The following is an 11,507-nucleotide window of genomic DNA, read 5'->3' as shown; positions in this document are numbered from 1 at the left end:
ATCGCCCAACTTGCGCAAGCCATAACTCTCTCAATTTTTATTGTATGAAGGTGTTCTAGGACTTTTTAGAAAGCTTAAAGAGTCCTCTAAAAGCTCCTTTTGGTTTCATCTCAATTGAGTCTACCATGTTCAAGTTACGAGCTTTGAGAAAAAACGACTTTTTTGCGATCCTTTAGAAGGACCTGTAATGTTTTGGCTCATATCTCTCAAATGAAGCATTTTTGGCTTTGGCATGTGAGAGACAAAATTGTAGAGAATTCAATTTCCTTCAAATTGAGCTTTGGATGGGAAATTTATGATGTTCCATGTGGGAGTTATGACCGGTCAAAGTTTAGTTGACTTTTCCTTAAAAACCCTAATTTAGAAACTCAGGTTCTTGATGATTCTGGAGCTTTTCTTGATGAATCATGATCAATCCGTGATCAAATGATGAATGATACTCCATAATGAGGATGTTGACCAAAAATCAGAGGTTTTGACTGTAGTTTGTCCACAGTTTGACTTTTAGGTCAACCAGTCGACTATTGATCGTTTGAGCAGTTGACTGAGTAATCTTTTGAATCAGGGCTTGAAACTTGGCATGAGGGAAATTTGAATCATATGAGAGATCATGGAATCCACTTGGGGTATCAGAAGTTCAAATTCCTTGATTAAATCAGAAAACCCTAATTCAGAGGCTGTTGATTAGGAGAGAGACTGCATGCTGCCTTCTTGTGTATCTTTGAGCTTTTGAAAGTCAGGTGGGCTGAAATATAAATAAATATGTTGGGCAAATTTTGGGGTATGACATATGTGAAGGATAGAATTTGGAAGAAGATTAATGCTTGGAAAAGTAGGCCGATATCTAGGGCGGGTAAAGATGTGATGATAAAGTCGGTGCTTCAGTCTATACCATCTTATATTATGAGTCTATTTATCCTTCCTGATGGAATTGTTAATGATATAGAGAAGATGCTGAATTCATTTTGGTGGGGAGGAGGGAACAATCCGAATTGTATTAAGTGGATGGCGTGGGATAGACTTACTGGTACTAAGAATGAAGGTGGACTTGGTTTTCGAGATTTTAAGGCGTTTAATATGGCTATGGTCGCTAAGAGGGGCTGGAATCTGTTAACTATGCCTCAATCGTTATCTTCCAGAATCTTTAAAGCAAGGTACTTTCCTAGAACTTCTTTTTTTGAGGCTCCTCTGGGGAATAATCCTAGCTTTGTTTGGCGTAGTATTTGGAAAGCTCATAATATCTTATCGCTTGGGTGTAGGTGGAGTATTGGTGATGGTAGAAACATTTCAGTGATGGATTCACCTTGGCTTCGGGGGAAAAAAGAAGGGAGAGCGTATGGGCCGCAAAGACAAGACGTTTATGGTATGTATGTTAATGATCTATTTTCTCCTAATGGTAAATTCTGGAATTCTATGTTAATCAGGGAGTTATTTGATTCTCTTGTGGCGGATGTTATTCTTCATGTTCCGTTAGTTGAGGAAGTGTATGAAGACAAGTGGAATTGGAAGGAGGAGGAAAATGGTTGCTATAGTGTCCGTTCTGGCTACAGGTTGTGGAGAAAGGATCAAGTGGGATCGGATTCAGGTGGTGTGGACGGTGACTGGTGTAGTCTTTGGAATATCAAGGCTCCCCTAAGATCTAAACATTTACTTTGGCGGATTTGTCGTGATTGCCTTCCGACGAGAACGAGGTTACGACATTATCATGTTAATTGCCCTCTTAGTTGCCCGTTTTGTGAGGATATGATGGAGGATTCGTGGCATGTGTTCTTTGGTTGTAACACTACTAACCGATGTTGGCAAATAACAGGTTTGTCCAATATTATTGGTCATCGTTTACAAAATTTCCATGATGTAAAATCCTTAATTCTTGATATCTGTAGCAAGGAGGATAGTATGACTGCGGGTAGAGTTGCGGTTATGATTGATACTTTGTGGAGAAATCGGAACAATATGGTTTGGAACAATGAAAGAGATGAATATTCTAAACTTGGTTTGAATGCTTTTTGTAGTTGGCAAGAATGGTTTCTGGCACAACGGTATGGTACTAATGTGGAGAATAGGTCTTTCATTCGGAGGTGGGAACCACCGGAGGAAGGTAGAATCAAATGTAACGTGGATGCGGGTTATAATAATATTCGGGGTACTACTAATCGAGGCTGGTGCATGAGAGACCATATGGGGAGATTTATGGTTGCAGGTGCAGCTTGGGATTTTGGCCATTATCCGATTCTTGAAGCGGAAGCTTTGGCTCTTAAAGATGCTATTCAAAGAGCCATTGATTTGCAGGTGCAGAATGTTATTTTTGAAAGCGATTCCCAAAGAACGGTTCAAGCTATTCGTAGTAATCACCAAGGTGTCTCAGAGTTTAGCTGCATAATTTCTTCTATTCATAGTTTGTTGCTTAATTTTCCTAACTTCGAGGTGAAGTTTGTTAAACGCCAAGCGAATTCGGTTGCTCACTCTATAGCAAAGGCAGCCGATTCTTGGACTAGGTGTAGTTTATTTCATATGATACCTCTTTGTATTGAACAACTTTTACTTAATGATATGAATTGATTTTCTGTTTGTAAAAAAAAAAACTCTTTATTAGGTGAAACATTATACTTTAAACAAATACTCTAAATTTATTTTTCAATCAACTATGTGAACTTCCACGCTTGCATTTCACGAAACCCATTTTTCAATCTACTTTGTGAACTTCCACGCATGCATTTCGCGTTGCTTCAGACAATAGTGTGTCATACCCCAAAATTTTCCCGATCAAATCTGCGTCTATTAATTCATCAGGGGTATTAGAATAAGGGTTATGGGGTTTAACATTTCTATTGTTAAACTCATTCTCTTATAAACCGCTTTGAGTTAAAATAGGGGTGTAATCAACAGGTATTTGGGCCCAATCAGTTGGCCCAATTTATCCTTAGAAGGTTTGATTTCTTTTACAATAATTAATCAATATTTATTTTATTGTTATAATTTTATTAAAACCATTATTATTTATTAATATTAGGATTTAGTATTATTATTAAACATTTGAAATAATATTATTATGATTATTATTATTATTTGGATTAAGGTTATTATTAGGATTAGAATAATTAGTATTTTATTCAGGGTTAATATTATAATAATATTATTATGATTATTATTATTATTTGGATTAAGGTTATTATTAGGATTAGAATAATTAGTATTTTATTCAGGGTTAATATTATAATAAGATTATTATAAATTTTGGTTTAGTTTATTTTGGGTTATTAGGTTAATTACGCACTAGGCCCTTTAGGAAAAAAACCCTAATTTGTGCATTATGAAGAGAGGATGTTGTCAGCCAATTTGGGGAAGAGATTTTCGTCCGAAAAAGAAACAATTACTCACCCTTATTTTATTTTTGAGTCTTGTTTGTACATAACTAACAAGTTCTATCCTAAACCCTTTTTCAATCTACCAGCCGTTCTTACACTACCAACATAAACCTCATGTTCAAACTAATTCATCCAAGACCTCTCATTACATAAACCAGACTATCACCACCCTTGCTCATGCGAATTTCAGGCCATAATTTTTTCTGTCTCTTAACCGTCAATACAAAAAAAAAAAAATCCACCGAATTCTTGTACCTGTAGCAAACAACAACAATACATAGTTGGAGTCCAAAATCACAAACATAAGCTATCTGGATCGGAAACGCGTCGAGGAGTAACTATGTTCAATTCCTCTACACAAATGTACAATCCAAGCACAAAACCTTGAAACAGTCCACCAACAAAGCCGCAAATTGAAGCTCGGTGTTACTTTACCGATTTGATCTTTAAACTCGTCTGTTCCAACAATCGACATCAAGCAACACCGCCGCGTCTGCAGTCATACCACCCCCACGAACAACAACGTCATCGCATCCAACAGCCACCACGACATCAGAAACAGAATCCACGACTCAGCAATAACAATAGCTACAACAGCAACAACGCAGCAGCGAAAATCGCAACCTGCGAGTAGCACCGACACGCATCAACGGATCAGAAGAAGGAGGAAGAACTCACCTCGGGGTACTCATCGAAGACTGTCAAACTCGGTAAATCTCCAGATCTCTCATCTATGTCATATTTTCGTACCGATCTGTTTTGTTGAGATTATCAAGCTTGCTCTGATTTCTATGCTCAGTTTGTGTACTGATTAAATTGTCTTAGTTCCACCATGTGCTTTAATGTCTTTCGTGTGTTTGATTTCACCAAAAGAGATAGTGTATATGCTAGCTTGTCTATTTGCAATGAAGTAGGGATTGGTAGAATATGAGTTTAAGAAGAAAAGTGAAATTGAGAGAAACCCAGGAAAAGACGAACGAAAGAGGGGTTATGTGCTCTGTTATGTTCTTATTTTCATTTATATTCATTTGTTTTTGATATGTGTTTTCAACCTCTCATAACTTGTTTCCTTATACCTAAAATGCCAACACTAATTTTTTATTTTAATGAAAATGAATGCTCAAATTAGATTGATTTATATGTTATAAAAATGGGAATAGTCAAACTTAATTTCTATCCTTTATTATTTGAGAATTGTTTGGTTTAGGATCTCTGCATTTTTGTCAAATTGATAAAGTGTTGTTTTGCTGTGTAACCCACGTAATATCCACGTTTCTTGCGAAAAGAAAAAAAACAAGTATAATATTTCCTTTAATCTAATTCACATGTTAAAGGAAAAAATAACATAGAAATAAAATATTAGCCTTATTTCAATTTCAATTAGTTTTAATTTAATAGTTAATCTAATTTAGTTAATTTAGGTTAGAATTTTATTTATTATTCGCTTCGATTAAATTAATTGATCGCGGTGTGTAATAATCAATTATCTAATTATTTAATTAATTAAATTCAAATGAGTTTTATTTGGTTAAAAGGTTTCAACCATTTTTATTGGTTGCGATGGTTAGCCTATTTTCTTCAATTTAATTCATTATTATTTTTAATCGAATCAATCGATTACGAGGGGTAATGATACAAATTAAATTATTCAATTCCTAAAAAATACTTTTAATCCATCAATTAAAATTGGTAATGATACAACTACTAATCTCTTAACTATGGTCTATCGATCATTGCGGTTAATAGTACATACTAAAATCAGGGTTGTACGCCCAAATCCTAAAATACTTCCCAAAACTTTTTTTCAAAAACTACAAATTATCACAACTACGATAGGCTACTCAAAAAGCCTCTAAAACCATATCAAATTCTAATCCTAAGGGCGTACAACCCTTTTCCCCGAACTACGTAGACTCTGATCCACCATAAGGAGGTACGTAGGCACTTGGCAACAAGGCGAGTCCCCTCCCCCATAAATCTCATTTTGTCCCGATTTTCATTTCCTAAATCATAAACCTTTAATCTTAATAATTTGCCATTTACCCTATTAACTGTCTGTTACCTTTGTTTATGTTGACCATGAGCCTAACCTTATAGTGCAAACATAGTGATATAGTACCTTCCCTCGACCTGAATATAGTATCTTACCTTGAATCTCTAAACTGCGCAGGGTTTCCTATTCGCCTTGGTAGAATAGGTGGCAACTCTAAACATTAATTTTTAGGGCAGGTTGCTACATAGTGATATCAGGTTTCAGCAAAGTTTGATTGGGAAGAGAGGTTAATTTCGTGTTTCAGCGAAGTTTGATTGGAAAGAGAGGTTAATTTCGTGTTTCAGCGAAGTTTGATTTCAGGCTTCACAAAATATTTTCAATAAACCACTCGTTCGAACGGATACACTTCAACTTGTTGTGATGACGCCATTCACTCATTCGCTCACTGAAAAATGAAGATCTCTTCTTCGCCAACACCGCACCGCTCATTCGCTCACTCGCTCACTCTTATTTCACCGAAACTGAGAGGGAACCATTTCACAGTGACGACAACGAAGCTGAGAGGAAACCATTTCACAATGACGATATTGGTAAGGAAGAATTAGGGTTTTATACTTTGAGCGACATTGGTAGCTGAAGAATTAGGGTTTTATACTCACAAATTAGTTCCTATTGCTATATGTAATTTTGTTTGAAATGAATTTGTTTTATGCTCACAAATCTGAAATGACATTGGTAGCTGAATTTTGTTTGGAATGGTGTGAATTCATTGTTTGAAATGAACTTTGTTTTATACTCACAAATTTGAATACTTGTGATCATTCGACAAGTATTGAAATGAATTTGTTTGACAAGGTGTAGTGCATGTGTAATTTTGAAAGTGTAGACTTAGAATGGATATAGTGTTACATAACTTATTTTTCTGTGATCACTGATGACAAAATTGTTTTAATGTGTATTAGTCATTTTTGTCAATTTGCTACCTATGATTGTAAAAGGATTTAATTTAATCCAAATCTGAATTGTTGCTGCAGGAAAATCCTAATAGCAATATCAAAACTAATTTTGCAAACTCTAATTAGAAAGGATCACCAAACGATAACTTCAAAAACAAACAAAATAGAGGGGGATCACAAGGAGGGTATGCTATTTTCTTCTCTTTTATTACTCCTGGTTTATCCCAATTTCACGACTTACATAGTTTTCCTGTGATTTGGAATCACCGTCTAATTCATGTAGGTTCTAGAAATCTTAATTTCGTGATAACAACAAAGGAAACAGGAGAGCAGGGTTTTAAAAAGATCATAAGGGTAGAGGTTTGAACTCTACTATTTCGTACCGTGATGAAAACAATTTTCTACTTGCTAGACTAATGCTTGTGAAATAAAACAATGAGCTAGCAGGAGATTTAGTATTGATTTTGTTATAATTATACTTCAGTATGTATATTAAAATGGTTGAGCTTATTGTTTTTCATGAAGTCCTTAGGAATTAGAATGAATGTTAGTTCTCATGTGTGCTTCTCAGTTCATGCTTATTTATAATTATACTTCAGTAAGTATATTAAAATGGCCGAGCTTATTGTTTTTCATGAAGTCCTTAGGATTTAGAATGAATGTTAGCTCTCATGTGTGATTCTCTCTTCATGCTTCATTATAATTATATTTCACTATGTATATAAATATGGCTGAGCTTATTGTTTTTCATGAAGCCCTTAGGATTTTTATAATGAACGTCTTCTGGTTTTATTCGATGCATAAGTTGTCATTTTTTAATATGTAGGGCAATTTGTGCTTGGAAAGAATAGTTGCTAACAAATTGTATTGATTAAAGCTCCTTCTTCTTTCAACCAACTCCTGCATCTTTAGCATAACATTTTGAAGTGAGTGTAGTTTATTTTGCTGAGTTACTGCAACTTAAACTTGCTAGTTTATTCATTAATTTTGAGAGTAGTTTCTTGTTCGGTTTGATATGATAATTTTCCCGGTTGACTCTAGATTTGGTGTGTGAATTGGTCAAAATTTTGTGGTTTTTTGGAGTGTTTTGTAAATGGATTAGTTTGAACTAAGAATTCTAAGTGTAGGTTTGGTTTAGATTTTGGATCTCATTTGATTCATGAACCAGGAACACCGTTATTGTTTCGTGTTATGTCGCGATAATCAACATTATATTGGAATTTAAACCAATTGTTATTGTTTTGTGTTATGTTGTGATGATCAACATTATACTGTTTTGTAAAACCAATGTTATACAAGTTCATCGAGAACTTCGAGTTATTTTAAGTACTTAACAGAGCCTTTTACCAATCTTCTAGTTTGAATGTTTAAACGTGTACTGCAGGTGTTGTACGTTCCCTTTCTGATATTATGCAGATAGTCCACACCTAGTAACAGAAACTTCAGAGGGTGAGTTTTGTTCTTAATTGTTATCTTTTCTCTGTTTCGATACCGAGAAAATGCATTTGTTTTTACTTGATTAATTTTTTGCTTTTGTCTTTGATGCTGCAGGCGGTGCCTAGTTCATCGCAGAAGCGTAATTTTACTTGACTCACAATATGCATAACCTTTTGATATACATCTTGTGTATGATTAATATTCTACCATTTCATTTTTATTCAAATTTTGAAATGCTTATAAGTATTTAGAATCTTCATCAATGGTTTCTTAAACTCATGCTTTTCCTGATATTGGTCCAAACTTTCTGTCTTCTATAGCATCTATTTTGAATAACCAGGTTGGGACGTATCTTAGAATGTAAAATTTGTAGTCGTAATTGAAGGCATCAAAGGCACGAGAAATATTTCATTTACAACAACTTCATACATGAAATCAAACCGTTAGATTATGATAATATGGCGTTTCTTGGAATTCTCGGTGAAGGAAGTTACGCTTGGGTTTCTCAATACCGTATCGTTAATGATAACAGCACTGTGGCCGTTAAACAAATCTCGATAGCCAACACTTCCAAGTTCCAATGTTGTTCACGGTTTCATCATCAGAGAGGTCTCGTTTCTAAAAGAATTGAATCATCCAAACAGTGTTAGGTAATAATTGGTTAACAATTGCAAGTTTTTTTTCATAATATATATAGATATTGACTGATGTTTAGACTGTGGTTTGCAAATTGGTGAAGACCTTTTTGTTATCAACGTTTTGCGCTTTTCTCACCACTTGTTCATGAAAGGTCTCCCCCCGAAAAGGCCTCCAGGTCTTTCTTTATCTTCCTGGTTGTATCTTTTTGTTTCTCACTTACTATTATAGCTTCTTTTGTTTTGTTATTTTCTCACTTTCTTGACCACTTGTGTTACCACTTTCTGTTATAGCTTATATGAATAAGTTGTTTTGGGACTGATACGAGTCAGCCTATTAGATGTCCCAGGGTAAAGAATTCTACCAAAAGCAATTTCAGGTCCTATGTTCCATTTCAACTGCACATGCATAAATTAGAAGATCATGTTTCATTTTTACCAGAAATTTTTGGTGTATTGGAACAGGACAAAACAAAGATGTTATTGTAGCTTTCCCAGATGTCGATCCTTCGTTACTTTCAGTACAGCATGAACACTCTAGTTCCCATGCCAAGACAAACTCTAGAGCAATTATCCAGGAAGTAGGATAATTAAAATAGGGTGTAATGTAGCATATAAAATAGTGTGTAAATGGAATTAAATATAATATAATTTGTTCATTTATAAAGGGTGTAAATTATATTTTAAAAGTGTGTAACTAAGAACGTATTTACACTCGATTTTTATTAAAATAAAGTGTAATTAAGATCATATTTACACCCGATTTTTATTAAAATAGGGTGTAATTAAGATCATATTTACACCCGATTTTTATTAAAATAGGGTGTTATTAAGAACATATTTACACCCGATTTTTATTAAAATAGGGTATAATTAAGAACATATTTACACCCCATTTTTATTAAAATAGGGTGTAATTAAGAATATATTTACACCCGATTTTTATTAAAATAGGGTGTAGTTAAGAACATATTTACACTCGATTTTTATTAAAATAGGGTGTAACGTAGAATGTATTTACACCAATGTTTGATTTAAAAGGGGTGTAATATAGCAGGTATTTACACACGTTTTTAAATGGGTGAAAATTCGTTAGATATTTCTCATCCGGTGAATATACATCCGATTTTTATTAATAAAAAATGGGTGCAAATTTAATAAAAAACGAGTGTAAATTAATTTTTTTTTACTGGTGTATGAAGTCATGAAAAATATGTATAATGATAGAGGACAAACACCAAATGGAACTAACAAATATGAACTCATGAAAAATGAGAGATATGATTTTTTTTTTTAAAAAGCACTACATCAAAATTTTTTTGAAGACCGAAATTGATTCATAATATTTTTCAATCATTGTGAAATATCTAAGAGAGTTTGAGTGCTTGTTTTTTTTTTTTTTTACATATTTATGAGTTTTCATAAGATATTAAAAAAAAAATTATGATTATTAATTTTTAAATATTTTTGCGTTTTTTTTATGAGATAGTGTAAAGCTACTTGTGATAATTGATTTGTGATTTTTGATAAAGACATGTAAAGTATATTCATCATAAGACTTTCATTAATATATATAATAAAAGGTTTTTTCTTTACCCACCTCCCTATGGGGTCACCCCTAGCGGAAACCCCACTTTACTCCTGCTTCAGAAATGCATTTTCGAAATTTTTTTTTTTAAAATTTTCCCAGACTTCGGAAGTGCACTTCCGAAAACACCAAATGGGGGGTGTTTTCGGAGATGCACTTCCGAAAACACCTTTTTTCAGATTTTAGTGTAATTCGGAAGTGCATTTCCGAATTATGCAGAAGTCCCTTTTTTTTATGGTTTTTCTAATAGTCCCGTACGAAAGATATATTGCACGTATAATATATACAAAACGAAAAAGCCGAACAAAACAAACGACATATCAACGTAAAATACGAATATAATAAATAAAATTCAAATAATATATACAGACCGAGTCATAGTGTGCCAAATATATAATCCGAATACAAAAAAAATAAACCCGAACCCCTACTGGGTATGCCTAACACTCTCTCCCTGGGACCTCCTCTGCCGCCTGTATGCCGTCGCACGGCTCGCATCAGTGACGATCCTCTCCATCACGGCGACTGCCTTTGGACCACCCTGATCAACGATACCTCGATCCAACGCGTCCCGCCCAAGCATCTCTATCCGCTGGCAGATCGGCAGGAGATCAATGGCATGGTCATCATCGGCCTGCTGGTTCTCCAGGATCTCCTAGTGTGCTGGCCTAGGAGCGCCGGGAGCGTCGGGTCTCATCAGAGGGTGTGACACCCGATAGAACCATGTGACATACCCCTCCACACTGTGCCAGTCCTGGGTGACCCGAATGCGACGATACTCCTCCGGGACCACATGACGCTCCCAATCTGCAAATATGTCAGTGAGCTGCATTCGGGTCACTGTGTCGGGAGCAGCCTCAAAAGGTGACCTGGGTATCAGCTGCACAAATCCAAACTGTCGCATGCACCGCTCAAGGAGATACCGCACCATGGTGTTGGTCCCGCATGCCAACCAGCCAGAATATAACGAGATGTTGTCAAAGGGGACAACATCAATGTAGTCGCTGAATGGCCTCCAACTGATGTCATTGTGCATCGTGCGGTCGAGGTACCCACGGTATGGTCCCACTGCATTGTTCCCCCTCTAGAGAATGTATCGGGCGGCCCTGGGCATCTCGTCCTCGTACTCAGGATCAACGCAGAAGCCGTGGATGCGGGGGAAGTAGGAGATGATCCAGCTCTGAAACACAAACACGATAATGTATTAAAATTAAATACGAAACATAAATAAGTGTGAAACAATTAAAATGAAACGTACCGTCAGTAGTGTGCAGGATTCGGTCAACTGCCCGGTCCTTCAGCTGGAGGCCTCATTCAGCTTCTGGTATAGGTATACCAGAATAGATGACCCCCAGTTCCACTGGTGAATGGTAGTTAAGTCCATGAAGTAGCGGAGGTAGGTCACGTCGACATATCTTGCACTTTTGTCCACAAAGATTGTAGCGCCTACCACAAACATGAACCAGCACCGGAGAGCGCATGTACGGTGATACTCCACAAATAGGGCGTTATCCGTCTCCTCGGATTCGGCCG

The 11,507-nt window shown here is 35.7% G+C and overlaps 1 long non-coding RNA gene across 8 annotated transcripts; it reads left to right on the top strand.

The window, feature by feature from the left end:
• The first annotated feature begins 3,281 nt into the window (after positions 1 to 3,281).
• Positions 3,282 to 9,311, top strand: LOC131616768 (uncharacterized). Of its 8 annotated transcripts, none has more exons than XR_009288216.1 (7): positions 3,282 to 4,075; positions 5,536 to 5,948; positions 6,393 to 6,499; positions 6,598 to 6,668; positions 7,141 to 7,240; positions 7,699 to 7,763; positions 7,866 to 9,310. It is a non-coding gene; the product is annotated as an uncharacterized LOC131616768 (long non-coding RNA). The 8 variants fall into 8 exon arrangements; XR_009288219.1 differs by lacking the exon at positions 5,536 to 5,948 and having other exon boundaries at positions 3,285 to 4,075; positions 7,866 to 8,766; positions 8,852 to 9,311; XR_009288218.1 differs by lacking the exon at positions 5,536 to 5,948 and having other exon boundaries at positions 3,287 to 4,075; positions 7,866 to 8,401; positions 8,467 to 9,301.
• The last annotated feature ends 2,196 nt before the right edge of the window (positions 9,312 to 11,507 follow it).

This window comes from Vicia villosa, linkage group LG7 (genome assembly GCF_029867415.1).
Source record: "Vicia villosa cultivar HV-30 ecotype Madison, WI linkage group LG7, Vvil1.0, whole genome shotgun sequence".
NCBI classification, from domain to species: Eukaryota; Viridiplantae; Streptophyta; class Magnoliopsida; order Fabales; family Fabaceae; genus Vicia; species Vicia villosa.
Note: the sequence above shows the minus strand (reverse complement) of the source record. Positions and strands in the feature narration are given on the sequence as shown.